This window comes from Chinchilla lanigera, unplaced genomic scaffold, assembly GCF_000276665.1.
Source record: "Chinchilla lanigera isolate Chin_1 unplaced genomic scaffold, ChiLan1.0 scaffold00064, whole genome shotgun sequence".
NCBI classification, from domain to species: domain Eukaryota; kingdom Metazoa; phylum Chordata; class Mammalia; order Rodentia; family Chinchillidae; genus Chinchilla; species Chinchilla lanigera.
In genome coordinates, this window is record NW_004955465.1 from 8,454,541 (window position 1) to 8,469,592 (window position 15,052).

The following is a 15,052-nucleotide window of genomic DNA, read 5'->3' on the forward strand; positions in this document are numbered from 1 at the left end:
ATGTCATTTTAATGATCACATAGTAAGGGAGTGCTGTAAGAAAGAAAGCAACAGGCAGCTCTGGCAGCTAATTTGAAAATCTCAAGAATAACCTCAGAAGTGCAAAGCGCAAATAGACCGGTTATCGTACAAGAGACTGAACTGTCTTCTGCTTCGAGCTCCCGCATCGTGCTGAGGGTGGAACTCAGGCTCTTGAGCTATCCCCCTCCAGGTAACTCTGTAATACTTTCTTCTGGCCAAGTCCATGGTCAGTTTTTGTAATAGTTATTGGCAGTAAATATTTCACAGACACACTATTGAAAAGATGCATGTATAACCTGTATTAGTTTCTCCTTCCACTTCCGGTAGCTTAGGTTTTATTTACAGTCATGAGTCACATAGCACTGGGGGAAGCGTCCAGAGAACTCCGTCCTGAGTTGAAGGTGTTACTGTCGGAACACCAGAGTGTCCTCACACTCACCTGGGTGGGGCAGTCTGTGCGCACGTGCGGGGTGACACACATCACTGTGTGTGTGGTGGGCTTCCTGACACTGAACTAAGCTACAGTGCTACGTAGTAAATTGAGTTAAGTTTGTGAGCACTGCATCATTTCTGTAAATGCTGCTCCTCATTTTGGTGCTTTTCAGATCTGCCTCACCTAACATAAGCTGGAATTTTCTCCCCAAATGCACCTGGCGTGCCCTACCTCATCCCTTGGTGTTCAGTCCTTATCACTTGTTTCAGGTGTTTTTCTTTTGTCTCCCACCCGTTAATCCGCTTGCATTTTCTACAGTAGCCAAGACAGCTGCGTGTGCTCTTCCCGTCATACTCTGTTATTTATCTTAGTTTGTTTCCTCTTTTCTTTCCTTCTTTTTGTTGGCTTTATGAAGTAACTCTTCCCTCCCTCTGGTCTCTCTGTTGTTTGGAATTCTGTTCGCTTTCCTGTGTCTTCAGCCACCGTCTTCTGCATCGTTGCCCAGTTGTCCCTCTGAGTCTAAGCGCCCTTGCTGTGTGTCAGCCTCCCCCACCAGTTCTACTTCTTAGGCAGCCGGCTCAGTTCACTTTTCTTCCCCCGGGCTCCGATTCCCTGAGGCCCGTTGCCAGTTACCCTCTCCATCATCCTAGGCTCAGGTCTAGCTGTGGGGGCCCTTGGTACTGCAGTTGTTAAGGTGGTCACTGTGAGGGTGCCCTGCTCCAAGCACAGTGGCACGCAGGAGAGCCAGCCCTTCTATCCCTAGATTCCCTCAACATGGAGGCCTCGGAGGAGGAAGCGATGGTGCTGCTCGGTGGTCCCTGTGGCTCACAGCACTCACTGAAGAGAGGCTGGTGCTGGCCCAGTCCTGGCAGCCATTCTTGTCCCAGTCTGAGACCCTCCTTCACCAGCCTCTTTGCAGACATGAGGGACGGGGCAGGGGAGCATGTTCCCAGAATCCTTCACTGTAATGCTGCTCATAGAGATTTCAGGCTTCACTCACTTTTAAGGTTAGCGCTAGGGACCTACTCTGTATTTAGAGCCTGATCTATAAGAAGCATATTCCAAGTAATTCCCCAAATTAGAGAACAGACCTCTAATGCACAGCCATCCTCCCACTGTGCCCCTACCCACCGTCTCCACAGTGACGTGGCCTTTTGGAGGCTCTTTATGTTGGAGCCTGGGAGTGTGACCTTTTAGGGCAGACAGGACTCTGCAGACAGGGCCGAGCTGAGCACCCTGAGATGGGCAGGTTGGCCTGGAAGGCTGGACCAGGCTGCGGTCGCCTGCCGCCCTGAACGCCCCCGAGGCAGTGCTTACAGGGAGATCGTCTGTCCGTGAGGGGCATCCTCCGTGGGCGGGTGCAGGGACCTCTCAGCAGTTCCCTGCGAGCTCATCCAAGGCTCTGGGAGGCAAAGCCCAGCTCAGGTGCACTGTCCACATTGCCATGGCCTTGTCACCACGTGAGAGGGGCCTCCCTGTCCTCACAGCTGTAAGGGGAGGAGGAGGATGGCCACAGTCTCCTGCGTGTTCCAAATCCAGGGTTATAGGAGGACATCAGAAGTGTGGACACAGAGAGCAGGAAGAGGGCTCAGAAGATCTGACCACAGAATGGTAGCAGAAAGGGAAGAGAAGAGGGGGGCATGATCTCCAGATGCACTTGTTCATGATGGTCAGCTTGTGAAACACAGCCCGTGGAGTCCTCAGATAGAGTTTCTCTCCCTGAACAGGAGACGTGGAAAGTAGCTCCTGTTTATCTGCTGCAGGTCGGTGCAGAGGCCTTGTGGCTGTGACTTCCCAAGGGCGGAGTGTCCAGCCAGTGCCAGGCCTGACAGCTTCATTCTGCCGCTAGTGATTGGTGAGCACAGGATGTGGTGGGCTCTGTGAGGCCACAGGGCGTCCTTATTCTGCAACCCCCTCACACCCCTACTTTCATCTAGGAGCAGGGGAGCGCACAGTATAGGTGCCCGCTTCTGGGATGGGAGTGCAATCGCTGTAGCTCTCTGCACATTGACGGCTTCTGTGAAATAGGGCTTTGCAGACGGCAAGCAACCTACCTTTGGATTTCCACTTAATTTTGTTGTTCCAAGAGGGGCTATATTTATTTTACAGAGGATCAACCATTGTAAGACGCCGTTTCTCATTATATCCTTAGATGCTTCCTCACCAGGGGTTGATTAGTGTTCCACAAGAAAACGTAGAAGGATGGTGTACAAGCCAGCGTCCTGCGCTCACACTGCCCTGGAGTTCTGCAGGATGGTGCCTTCAGGGCAGTGCGCTGAAGGGTGCAGTGCATCTCTCCGGGCTGCTGTTGCCAACTTCTGTGAATGTGTAGTTATCTGAAAAGAAAATCAAAGGTTTAAAATGGTAACTTTAACATGATACCATTCATATTTTAGCACATTTTAAAACCCTCTAAAAATAAATGAAAATTAAAGTGTAGATAAAAAAATGGTATTAGATCAGCACTAGTCATTAGAAGTGTCACGCAAACTATAAGTGCAAGACAGATGGCAAATTTTAAATTGCCTAATAGTCAAATTTAAAAAGTACAGTGAAAAAAAAAAAAAAGTACAGTGAAACAGGCAAATTTAATTCTAATAATGTTGTGTTTAACGCATTCCATCTAAATACTGATATTTTCAACACATAATCAGTACCAAAACTAAGGTATTTTGCATCCTTTTTTTTCCCTGTCTTGCAAATCATGTGTGTGTTGTACATGTGCGGAATATCTCAGTTTGGATCGGTCATACTTAAGTGCTGCGCGCGCACCGTAGAACAATACCAGTACAGACATTATTGAGGCTCTAATAACAAAGCCTTTTAGCCACTTCTGTTGAAGCTGGGATCAAACCCAGGGCCTCACACACTCTAAGCACTTTCTGTACTGCATCTTTGTTGAAATCCACAAACCATAAAATGCACCCAGTGGTAATTAGTACACAAGAGTGGTGAGAGCATAGCAAGGGTTGATTTTAAAACATTCACGGTGCCGCGAAAGAAAGCACAAACCAACGTCCAGCCATGCCCCGTTCTGTCTCCCTTGCCCACCTGCCACGGACCCCCTGCCTCCCGTCTCTGGATTCGCCAGCCATGCGTGGAGGCTTCCTATAAATGGACTTACACAACATGGGACCTTTTGTGTCTGGTGTGTATCACCTAGCGCAGTGTCATCAACATTCATCTGTGCTGTACAAAGTGTGGTCCAAGTAACAGAATATGTAAACTTTGTAAATATATTGTACTAAAGGACACATTGCCATTCCTCTCAAATATACCCCCTTGCTTCCAACACACTCTGTCTTTCTACTTTGTGGAAGTCCTTTTTCTGGGTGTCTTTTTCAGGTGTGATCAGAAATACAGTGAATGCTGTTGCTGTCCAAAGGAAAAGGGTGTCGTTATCCACCATATACACCAGATCGGGCACCATGTGACTTCTGGCTCTTCCCCAAAGTCAAAACAACCATGAAAGATACTTTGAATGGATTGTAGGCAGCCATGACAGTACAACTAAAGATGCTCATGAAAGAGGACTTCCAGAACTGCTCCAGAAGCTGGCATGAATGATGAAATAGCGTGTTTCAAACAAGGAGATTTTGAGGCAGTACTGCACCAAGGGTGGGAAGTAGATCTGCATTACAGACTTGCCTTGCCGTGTGGCCAGGAGACGTTTCTGAGAAGTCTCACCTCACCCTGCGACCTGAGAAAGAAAGCATAGGGAGGGCATGAGTCATGGGACTAGAGGCTCTGCCCCTTCAGTTCCCCATCACTGCTGGCATCCCTGTCCCTGGTCTGCACTTTGTGTGACCCCTGTTTCCTTGGGCTTCCAGAAGCAGGCTGCTATGTCCTCGTGGCCGGGGCATGATCTCATGTGCCTGGCCAAGGGCTCCCTCCACGGCCCTGTGAGGCAATCAGTCTGTCTCAGAACATTATTTGCCTCCTGGTGACCATTTTGGGGTTCTCTTCAGCCTGACTACTGAAGGCAGAGGCAGGAGGGAGCCAGGTAATGGGCTGTCTCAGTGCACGTGTGACCCCGGCATTATTTCCAGTGTGACCCCGTCCTACGGGGTCCCAAGCCCTGGGAAAGGAAGAGGGTGCTGCTGATGCCCGTTCTGAAGCCCCTGAGCATCACACAGCCCTTCCTGTGGCACTGGGAGCAGAGGAACACGGTGCCATGTGGGAAGGAGGACCAAGACCTGGGCCTGGTGACGTGGGGAGCTCAGGACGTGAAGCGAGAGAAAGAGGAGGTGGTGGAAAACTGGACGGTGAATTTGTGTTCATTTGTGTTGCGGTTTCATGTTTCTTGCGTGTACCTGACTCTGTCAGACCCTGAGGGTAGAGGTAGGGCAGCTGCCGCCAGCTGTGTTGTCCAGTCAGGAAACATCTGAGTGTCGACTGTCCAAGAGAAGCTTCTGGAAAACACTGGGTCCACAAGAAGAGCACAGCCAGGGAGGAGGGCATTCGTCATCTCTTGTGGGGACCTTGTTCCTTCCTGAAAACTAAACATTCAGGTAGTGTATCAAAGAGGCCAGTAAATAAGCACATTTCACCAGCCTGAATTTAAAACAAACAACAAACAAAATCCAACGGTGACCTGTGGTTCCTTCTCTGGCGACACTTTTCCATACTGAAGGCCACTGCTTTGGGGCTGTCACCTTGACTGGGGTTGTGCTGTGTTTAGTGTTTCAGACGTTAGGACTCTTACACTGACGACGTCTCAAGTAATGAGCTGAAAAAAGGTGACCCTGAAATAATAGAACAGCCCTAGGTAGCTTGGTTGTCCCAGAGGGTTTGTTGTAACCAAGATACTCCCCAGAGCAGGGGACAAGCACACACTCCAGACCCAGCGGGCTCAGGCGGCTTTCCAGGATATATAGGCTGGTATTTCCATCACCAGTCACTAATTATAGCGGGTCAAACCCTGGCCTTGGTGCTCTGGTGTCGGTGACCTGAAGCACCAAGTCCAGAGGCTGACGTACAGCAGGGCTTGGGCCTCTGCCTGTGGCGGGAGCATGACCCCTGATGGGACGTTGTCTCAGGCAGTTTGCCTGAACTCTGTGGTAACCACCAGGGAAGCACCAGGTTTTACTCTGAACATGACGTGTGGGCCCTGAGTTCTGGCCGGTTCCAAGAGAGCCAGGTGACTGAGTGACAGCAGCTGACACGTAACACGGTGCCTGCTGTTTGGATGCTGTCGTGTGGGGAGCCCTGCTTACGCAATGCTGCCACGCAGCTCCAGGACTCCGGGCCAGCGGCTGGCACTGTATTGTCTGTTCCCCCAGCTGGGTGCAGAGGATGCTGGGAGAGCAGTGCCTCTGTCCTGTTGTATAACTGTCTCCCACTGGAGCAGTGAGCTAGACCAGCAGGTGGACGTGTCCACGGCACCGCTCCTGTGAAGACCAAGCGTGTACGGAAGACGGGCCAGCGCAGCCCCTGCTCCTGCCAACATAGAGCTAAGCAGAGGCATCTCACGCCACACAGTGCAGAGCAGACACAGGCCGTGCCTCCAGGCTGCCTTCTATGCTGCCCAAGTGCGCCTGATGGGAAAACAGCTTCCCTGGTTTCACTCATTAGGGAAGAAACAATCATGCTGATGATAATAGGTGCAAATCATAAGTGCTCAGCCCCAGCCCCTCGGATTAGCACACCGATTAGGAACATCCACCGGCCGACCTGGGCCCCACCGAGGGGCCTGAGCCTCCCGTGTCTGAAAAGCTGGGCCCGTAGTTCTGATGCCTAGACCTTGTGGGAGCCTCACCTTGGCCTGGGGAAGGGTCAGAAAGGGCTCACCCCTGCAGGGAGCAGGGGACAGAAGGCATGGTGGTGTGGGAACCCCTTCAGGCTCTTCGGAGGCTGCAGCTCTTTGAGATCCATTCAGGTGATTTCATTTCCTTTGTTCTAATGGCCTGGAATGCAGAAGAAAAGGGTGGGCCATAGTGTGGTTGCCCTGGCATGCTGTGGTGTGTTTTGTGCTAATTTTTTTAAATGAACTTTAGACATGCTAAAAAAAAAAAAAAAAAAAAAACCAACAGTGTGGCCCCCAAAGTGAGAACAGTGGATAACTTAGAACAACATATAATTCCTCTTCTAACCTAGGACTGTCAAACATGAAAGCAGTCTCTGTTCATAACCACGCTGCAACAGCTGGTGTTAGCAGGCCTCTGGCCACATGACAGGAGTGCACCCTGGTCCCTACTCATTTAGCAACTGTGACGTGGGATGTAGGGAAAGATCATGGATTTGTGCTTCTGCCTGCCTGCCCTAGCACAGTTTAAAATACAAGGTGGATTCTGCACCACCCCAATGCACGTTATCTCAAAGTCAGGACTTGAACATAGAAGGGAGATAGAGTGTGTTAGTTCAGGAAGGGAGAACACACAAGCTGCGGCTCTGGGCTCTTTGAAACGGCTTTGTCTGCTGATGCTTGTAACTGGTGAATGGATTTTGAAGGATCCAGCGTGATTAAAAACAGAAATCTTATATGTAAATATTTTGAAAAACAAGGCTGCTAGATTCTAGAAAGAAGAAAAGGTCACATGGCCCAAGAGCTTTTTAAAGGAACACCATGTGATCTATAGTCATGTCTGTTTCATAACCTCTTGCTATACAGAGGAAAAAATACTTATCATTTCATGCATGCCTAGTCCTTTTGCTTCTCTAGAAAATTAGTAAGAAGTGGGAAATACGGTTTTAAAAACCAATCTACTTGAAAAACAAGCTTCTGTAGCTAGTCACTCGGCTGTGCCAGGGCCCTAACGGTGACTCTCAGTGCTGAGACCTCAGTAAAGGGAGTGGCCCTGTGAACTGCAGAGAGCTGGAAGCCTGCCCCACGTGGTCCCCAACCCGAGGAAGGCACAGATGCTGTGCTCACCTTGCCAGGGAGCAGGCATGAGCCTTCGCAGTCTGACAAGAGGCCGCAGCTGGAAGCCACGTGGGTGGGGTTTCTTACAGGGTGGTTTGAAGGTCTGGTTTGGTTTTTTCTTTCTTTGTTCAGCCTTCCAAGCCCCTATCTAGGAAAGTGAGATCTTTAAAAATGCTTCTCAGAACAGTGCATCAGAAGGCAGCGCACAGTCAGGGGATAAATACCGTGCATCTTCTTGGAGAATTGGAGTTACTTACTAACTTGAGGAGAAATTTTTTCTCCTAAAGAAGCACAAATATATCATGGAAGCAGAACACACTACTTACATTAAAGGATCAAGAGGAGATTTTAAAGAAATACTCTCGGTGTTGCAGCCCCTTTGAGTCAAGCCCTCAGTCCTGGGTGAGGTGTTGTGGGTTCCTTCTGCTTCCTTCTGAGTAACAGGGTGTGTTTAAACCGCTCTCCTCTATTCTGTGAACTGTCCTGTCTTTGGACAAAAGGTATTCTGTTGTAATTGCATCTCAAAACTCCTTTTCTAAGATTAGATTAAGATTTTCCTTTCCAAAACTTTCTTTGTTATTCTTGGCTTTTTATTCACTCAAATAAGCTTTAAAGTCATTTTGTCAAGGACTTCAAAAAATTCTTTTGGGCTTTTTATTTATCAATGAAGTGAAAGTAAATTGAGGGCTGGGGTTGTAACTCAGTAGGAAAACACTTATAAAAATTGAGAACTTTTTATGTAATTCAGCCTTTCCATGAACATGGTTTACCTCTGGTTTCCTTTCGTTCATATAGATGTCTGTAGTCTCCAGTGTCTTTGTGAAGACCACTTGTGTTTCTTAGTAAGGTTCTCCCACTGGGTATATTTTCTGTTGCTGTGGCTGCTGCTTTTTTTTCATTATATCTCCAGTGTATTTCACTGAGATGCTAGACCAAAAATGGAAATGAAAGCAAAACAGAATTTGCCTGTGCAAGCCTATGAACTCATAAGAATAGTAGTACCTTCCTCATAGTTATTATGAGTCTGAAAGAAATGCTTACATGCTTAGAACAGTGCCAGGTACATAATAAATGCTCATTAAATGTCACTATTACTTTCATCATCATTAATAGTGGTAGTATCATCATCACAATGCAGAAGCAGACTTGTCACTGTCCCTAATTAGCCCAGGGATGACCCCCACCTGGGTAGTTTTACCAGTGCCCCTCCCTGACAGAAGAGAGCCCCAAAAGTCCACACCCCAGCATTTCCAGCAAATCTAAAGGTCCTCATCTCTCCTGTACCTTCTAGAGCCAGAGCACACCCTCCTCAAACCAGGCAGCTCTGCCACCTGGAGGCACCCAGCCCTCCCTGGGCGGGAAGTGAGCTACGTGCCTACCCACCCCCGGCAGAAATGAAGACAGAGTTGACTCAGCAGTCAGTGCCCAAGTCCAGCCCAGAAAGCCCATCTTCAGAAGCCAGCAGTGCTCTCCAGCATCGCTGACACTGCCTCTCCACAGTTCCTACAGGCTCCTACACCTATAGGGTGAGGGGTCTGGGAGTCAGGGTCTGAGGCCCCATGATATGTATTTGGGGGGGGTAGTACTGAGGATTAAACCTAGTACTTGAGCACTAAGCTATATTCCAGCCCTTTCCTATGATGGTGATTGTTACATATTTTGAGACAGGGTCTCACCAAGTTTCCTGGGCAGGACTTGAATTGCGGTCCTCTCACCTCAGCCTGCCAGTGCTGGGATTACCGGTGTGCACCGCCACGCCTAGCTTCATGATACACATCTCGACAGAGAGGCTGTGCACATTAGTGGCATTTATCATGTCCTGGCCCTGTGCCTGACACCTCCGTAGTCCTCCCAGCAGCATTAAGGCATTTCATACGCTGGGGGCCTGGGAAGTAAGCGGTGCGGTTGATAAATTTTCCTCATGTCTGCAGTCTCATTTGATTCACATAGACACACTGTGAGAAGAACAGGACGGGGCAGAGGTAGGCTTGGGTCCCGGTCCAGGACTGGCTGCATTCCCCTCCCACCAGCACCCCTGGTGACTGAGCCCAGCTCCCCTGCGCTCAACAGGGAACTGCTTGCGGCTTGAGAAGAGTCACAGGACAAACCTGCAGCCCTTGTGTGTGGTTTTCTCGGATGCTGTTCCTGTCCTTAGCAGCTTCCTTGTCTAATGAGTCTCAGAGCTCGTTTCTGTTTTGAGGCCATCGGCTCATCCCAGCCACTTGCCACTGAATAGCCTGTGTGTTCTGCTAATGGACTTTTCTGCCAGCTCCTAAAGTTCATGGGATAGAAGTGTGATCGGGTTTTAATGACTAGTTTGTGCGTGGTGATGGTCTTACGTGACTGTGAGGACAGTTTGAGATTCGGAGGGACCGGAAGTCGATGCTGTTAGTTGCGCCTCTCCCTCCACTGACCAGGCGTCTCCCCTGCCGCTGCAGCCAGCGAGCTTCCTCATTAGCTCGGCAGCATCCATCCCCGATGGCGTCCTGATGTGCGCTCACGCTTCACAGGCCAAGCAAGCGTGCCAGCACCGCGGCACATTCACAGCCTCCGCTCCATAGTCCTCACTGAGATAACTTTTTAGCATTTCTTCCCTGTGTGAACCGAGTATTTCCCTTAGCTCTTCTGTAATTGTTCTGCGTTAATCTGTTACAGCCCTAGGTTATGACATTAAACCCTCTGCTCAGCCAACTGTAAGTGATTCAGTTCTATTTAATAGTCAGTGAACATTCTTGCAGCAGTATTGCTGTTTTTATTGACTTGCCCTCATCGGTTCTGTATTTCCACTAAAGCATCCTGCAGTCACCAACATACCTGGGTCTTAGTAGTAGTGGGCATGGAGCCTTACAGCCACAGAGTATGAGAGGCTGATATTTTTAGTTACCAGGCACAGTTGAGCATTGCTCAACCATGGGGTTATGTTCGTCCTGAGAAATGTGTCATTAGCCAACTTCGTCATTACAGAAACAGGATAAAAATGTATTTACACAAATTAAAACAACTATAATGTCACGGGGTGGTAGAACCATAAATATGCTGTCATTCCGACCTAAACGTCATGGTGTAGCCGTGACTGTACTTCCTGAGCACCTGGTTCATGCCCGGCACTGTGCCACAGAAGGCAGCTGAAGCCAGGGATGTGATCGCTCCTCTTCCTCCCGCTGAGTCACTGGCTTTCACACAGGGGAGCCGAGCAGGCTCTCTGCCGGTTATACTACAGGGCCGTCTGTGCCTAAGTGTTCCCAGAGGAACGAGCCCTTGCTACCTAGCACCCGGAAGCTGCATCTTGGCACAGCAGCATGGGCAGAGACACGGAAGTCGGAGCCTCCAGATCTCAGGGCAGTCATGGAGAGGAAAAGGGTCCCAGACAGAGGCACATTCCTCCTTAAACCCTCTTAACACCATTAACAGTATCAACATCCAGTGTCGTTTGCTTTCCCCCCAAACTTACAAAGTTATAGTACCTGAGAAAAAAGTCTTAAGAGCAGGAGGTGCAACTCGGTGGTAGAGGACTTGCCTAACGTGTAAAGCCCTGGGTTCAATCCCCAGCACCCCTAAAAAAAAGGAATTTTAAAAATCTAATTCCTACTTTAGTCAGAGCACACTATAAATTGCTTGATGCAGGTTTCCTAGAGCTCGGCTCTTCAGATTGCTCTCCCTGTACCGCCCCTTGTCACTACCCTGCGGACTGCACCTCTCCCACAGAGCACGTGTCCTCCAGCATGGTGGCCTGGAGAACAAAGTTGAGGCTTATTGTCAACTGAAGGCTCCTGTGAGGAACACAGCGGATGGCCGCACAGTAAGACGGTCCTACATTCCTATTCCTGCCATGCCCAGAGGGGGCCAGCATCACCGCAGAGCGCGCTGCATGGAGATGCATGTGCCTCTGAAGCCCTCTGATCCGCCACCAGAGGGAGCATCAGGTGGCCCAACCAGCAAACCGGTCCAGAAAGGAATTTGCAACCTCTGTTAGGAAACCAATGTTCACTCTCGTTTACCTAGTAATTCCTTTTCTAGAATTCTTTTGGAACAAACAAACATCCGATGTGCCAAGGGTTATGTATGAGTGGTAGTCCTAACATGAAGTGGAAACAATGTAAACATTTACCATGTGAGAATGATTAAATTCTTAGCATGTTCCCAGAGAAGTATACTGTTACAAAAATACCCTTTCAGTGACATTAATGGCATAAGGATCATAGTAGGAAGTTCAGTAGAAAAACCTTTATGCTACATGTGATACTGCACACCTGTGACTCCAGCTATTCAGGAGGCTGAAGCAAGAGGATCACAAGGTCAAAGCCCGCCTGGGCAATTTGATTGAGATCCTCTCTCAAAATAAAGAAAAAGGCCAGAAATAAAGTCCAAAGGTAGAATGCTTGCCTAGCATTTGAGGCCCTGGGTTCAATTCTCAGTACCACCAAAAGAAAGGGAGAGACCAGGTGCATGGTGGTGCGTGCCTATCAGAGGAATAAGGCAGCAGGCAGCATGGAAAGTTTGAGCCCAGCCTGGACAAATGGCAAGACAGGAGGCTGCGTCCCCGTTAAGGAACTTTCTTGGCCTGGGAGTATGCTCGGAGGTGGAGCACTTGTTAGCATATGTAAGCCCCCAGCTTCTATCCCTGACATGGCAGAACTAATAATAACTTTCCCACATGTTCCACCATGATGTTCCCATGATGTCACAATGTCAGCTCATTAACCACCTCTAGCTGCAAGGTAAGCTGGACAGTGTAGACATCAGGACATCTCCATCAGCCCCTAGTAAGGGCAAGAGAGAGAGAGGGGTGCAGGTAGGCCACAGTTCTCTCAGATGTGAATGCTGGGCGCTTAGGTTTTGCAGTAACTGCAGCTGTGTCACAGCGATGTGTCATTCATGCAATGGAGCATTGCTTGGGAACTGGCAGAGGAGCTGCGTGTTGGAGAAAGTCTGAAGGAAGCTGAGGAGACCCAGGGTTCCAGCTCGCTCCTCTGAGGGTTAACTTCTGGGCCTCTGTTCTCACCAAGGCCTGAGCACAGTGCCTCTCACGTCCTGACCTGTGTGCTTCACTGTATGTTTCTCCAGCTGGACTCGTCCTCACCTGCACACCTGCTGGGCCCTGGGCCACTGGCTAAGGCCTTGCTCCTCCCATCGCAGCGTCCCAGGGGCCCTCCTCTCCCTCCGCATGAGTTTGATTTCCAGGGTCTGTCCATACCTCCACGTCTTGGACTGGGGATTTAGCTCAGCGGCAAAGCGCCTGCCTGGCAAGCGCAAGGTCGAGAGTTCGATTCCTGGTACCGGAAGAAAAATGAAAAACAAAAAAAAACCAACATACCCCCACATCTCTTCGATGCACTCAGACAGGCAAGCCCATTGTGTGCATCCCTGAGTGACCCCAGTGGGTGCCTCCCCCTCTCTGGAAGGTGCTCCCCACCCCTCCTCTGGCCCCGCTTGACAGCCATCTGCACTGAGAAGTCGTCCCTAGCACTTGGGTTGCTCGCGGGCTGGCCCCTTCCGGACTGTGGAGCAGGGGCCGCGCTCTTCGCCGAGCTCACTGAGGACAGGGGCGCCTTCAAGCATGCACAGCAGAGACCTGGGGCGTGAGATGCTCACTGCCCAGCTGCTGAGTGACGGCCAGAGCTCCTGGGGGGCTTGTGGGCTCTTTCCCACAACAGACAGTTAGCTACCTGCTATGTGCCTGCCTTGCTCCTAGAAGGAAGAGCCCTGCCTGTCCGTCCATCCTGCGTGTCGGGCCCCGGTGGTCTGCAAAGCACACGTCTGCCGGGGCTGTGCGTAGCCTGGCTGCAGTGTGCATGTCACCAGCCCTGCCCATGGGGGTGAAGGCAGGACACACAGGAACAAGAGCTCAGCCCCTCACGTCAGCCCCACACGCGTGCCACACAGACGGCCCAGACGAGCTGCCCTCCTGCTTGTGGGTAGCAGACAGAAGGGAGAAGGGCCTTCCCGGAGGGGCTGGAAGCAGGCCTCACGCCCTGTTGCTGTAGAGGGAATACTTGTTCTCCCTCCTGAGTCTGCAGAGACTGTCCCTCGGCCAGATCCCCCTCCCCTGGCTGCTCAGACAGTGTCAGGGATGGGGGCAGGCATGGAGAATGGCATCTTTCTGGGGCTCCTCCATATGAGAAGCAGAACACGGGGTTGACAGAGACCACGTGGCTCCTGCTAACCAAGGTGACCCTGGAGACGGCTGGCAGTGTGACTCACAGAAGTTAGAAGCAGTCAGCGGGCTCAGGCCCCGGCTGAGACGGAACTCCGCCTCCGTCTCCACTGTCCACTGCTCACCAGGACAGAGCTTACGGCTTCCCAAGCAGCCCATTCCCAGCAGACAGCTCTGTCGGGTTCCTCCTGACGCATCGCGGTAATTTGTGTTTCACCTCCTTGAAGTGTGGGGACATCACCTCCAAAGTGGATTCTCAGGCTTCTGCTTAAAGAATCGTTGCTGCCTTATCCTTCCCTTTCTCAGAATCATCTGATAGCAGCCCCATTCGTCTGTGGGAGTTTACAGGTGAAAATGAAGCCTTGTAATCCACGCTGTGGCCTTTCCTCTCCTGTAGGGGTCTCCTGGCTTCAGCTCACCCAGCAGCTGTTTCAGATTCAAGAAGGGAAACCGTAACCATCCCTGCCTGCATCCGTCGGGATTTAGTACGATCCATTATAAACCCAGACAATGAGTGAGCAAGAAGAGAAAACAAAAGGAAAGCCCAGCCCACTGGCCCCAGCCCTCGGGATGGTTTCTGACCTTGCACTGCACAATGCGTGGGCAGCAGTTTAAGAAATGAAGTGCCCTAGAGCCCCCTGCCATGCTGCTGGCACCAGTGTCACCAGAGCTGATGAAGGGAAGGGACACGGCTGAGACGCAGAGCCGCCTGGCACCTGGTTTCTACTAGGAGTTGTGCTGGATGCTTACTGCCCCGGCCACGTGGCTCTTCCTCGTAACTGCAGGTTCGCTTGCAATTAAAAATACCGGCATGGTCACATACTGCCCAAGCGCTGTTCTCCGCTTTTTTCTCCTTTTTAGGGGATGCAGCGCTCACCTTTTCCTTGGCTTCCTCTGACACCACAGCTTACTAGTTCCTGTCATCCACCAAGTGCGGGCAGGAGCCCCAGCACGTGCCCGGGAAAACGGGGACCCCGGCAGTGCCCTGAGGCTGTCCCTGGTGGGCGAGCTCCTCTCCTCAGGGCCTTCCTTCCACACAGCACACTGTGCCTTGTCCTGGGCCAGCGGAAAAGCACAGGAGGATCTGAATTCTGAGGCTGAGCTGCTCTAAGTGGCAACTCTGGCCTTGGGGAATTTTCTCGGCTTCACTCTTTTCAAGAGCAATTGCTTGCCCCAGATTGCTCACAGAGAGTGGCCAACTTGCTCTGAAATCCAGACAGACTTCCTAATGCTCAGCCCTTTCTCTACCCATTCTGTTTGGTCCTTTGAAAGTCTTATTCAGGAAGTGCCTTTAAAGGGAAATTGTGACAAAGACACTCTGTTCCGAAGGAGGGAGGGGCTGTGCCCGGGTTATGGCTTTAGCCTCCGTCTGAGAGGTGGGAGCAATAGGGCCACAGCAGAATGCCCCGTGGAAAAGGAGAGTAAAGCAGGGGGAGGTGGCAGGGCAGAGTGCGCTGCCGCCCTCCCCGCCGGGGGACAGCCCCTGAGCTCGGCGCAGTGGCTTTCTGGCCTCGTTTTCACAGCTTGTCTGCTGGATACTGAAAACCCTTCCTGATGGAAGAAGCTGTTCTAAAGGAAGGAA

At 50.8% G+C, this 15,052-nt stretch overlaps 1 protein-coding gene across 1 annotated transcript in view; it reads left to right on the forward strand.

Moving 5' to 3' along the window:
• Positions 1–15,052, forward strand: part of Lyrm4 (LYR motif containing 4) — a gene marked incomplete in the record, with an annotated part of 124,240 nt that overhangs the window by 108,529 nt on the left and 659 nt on the right.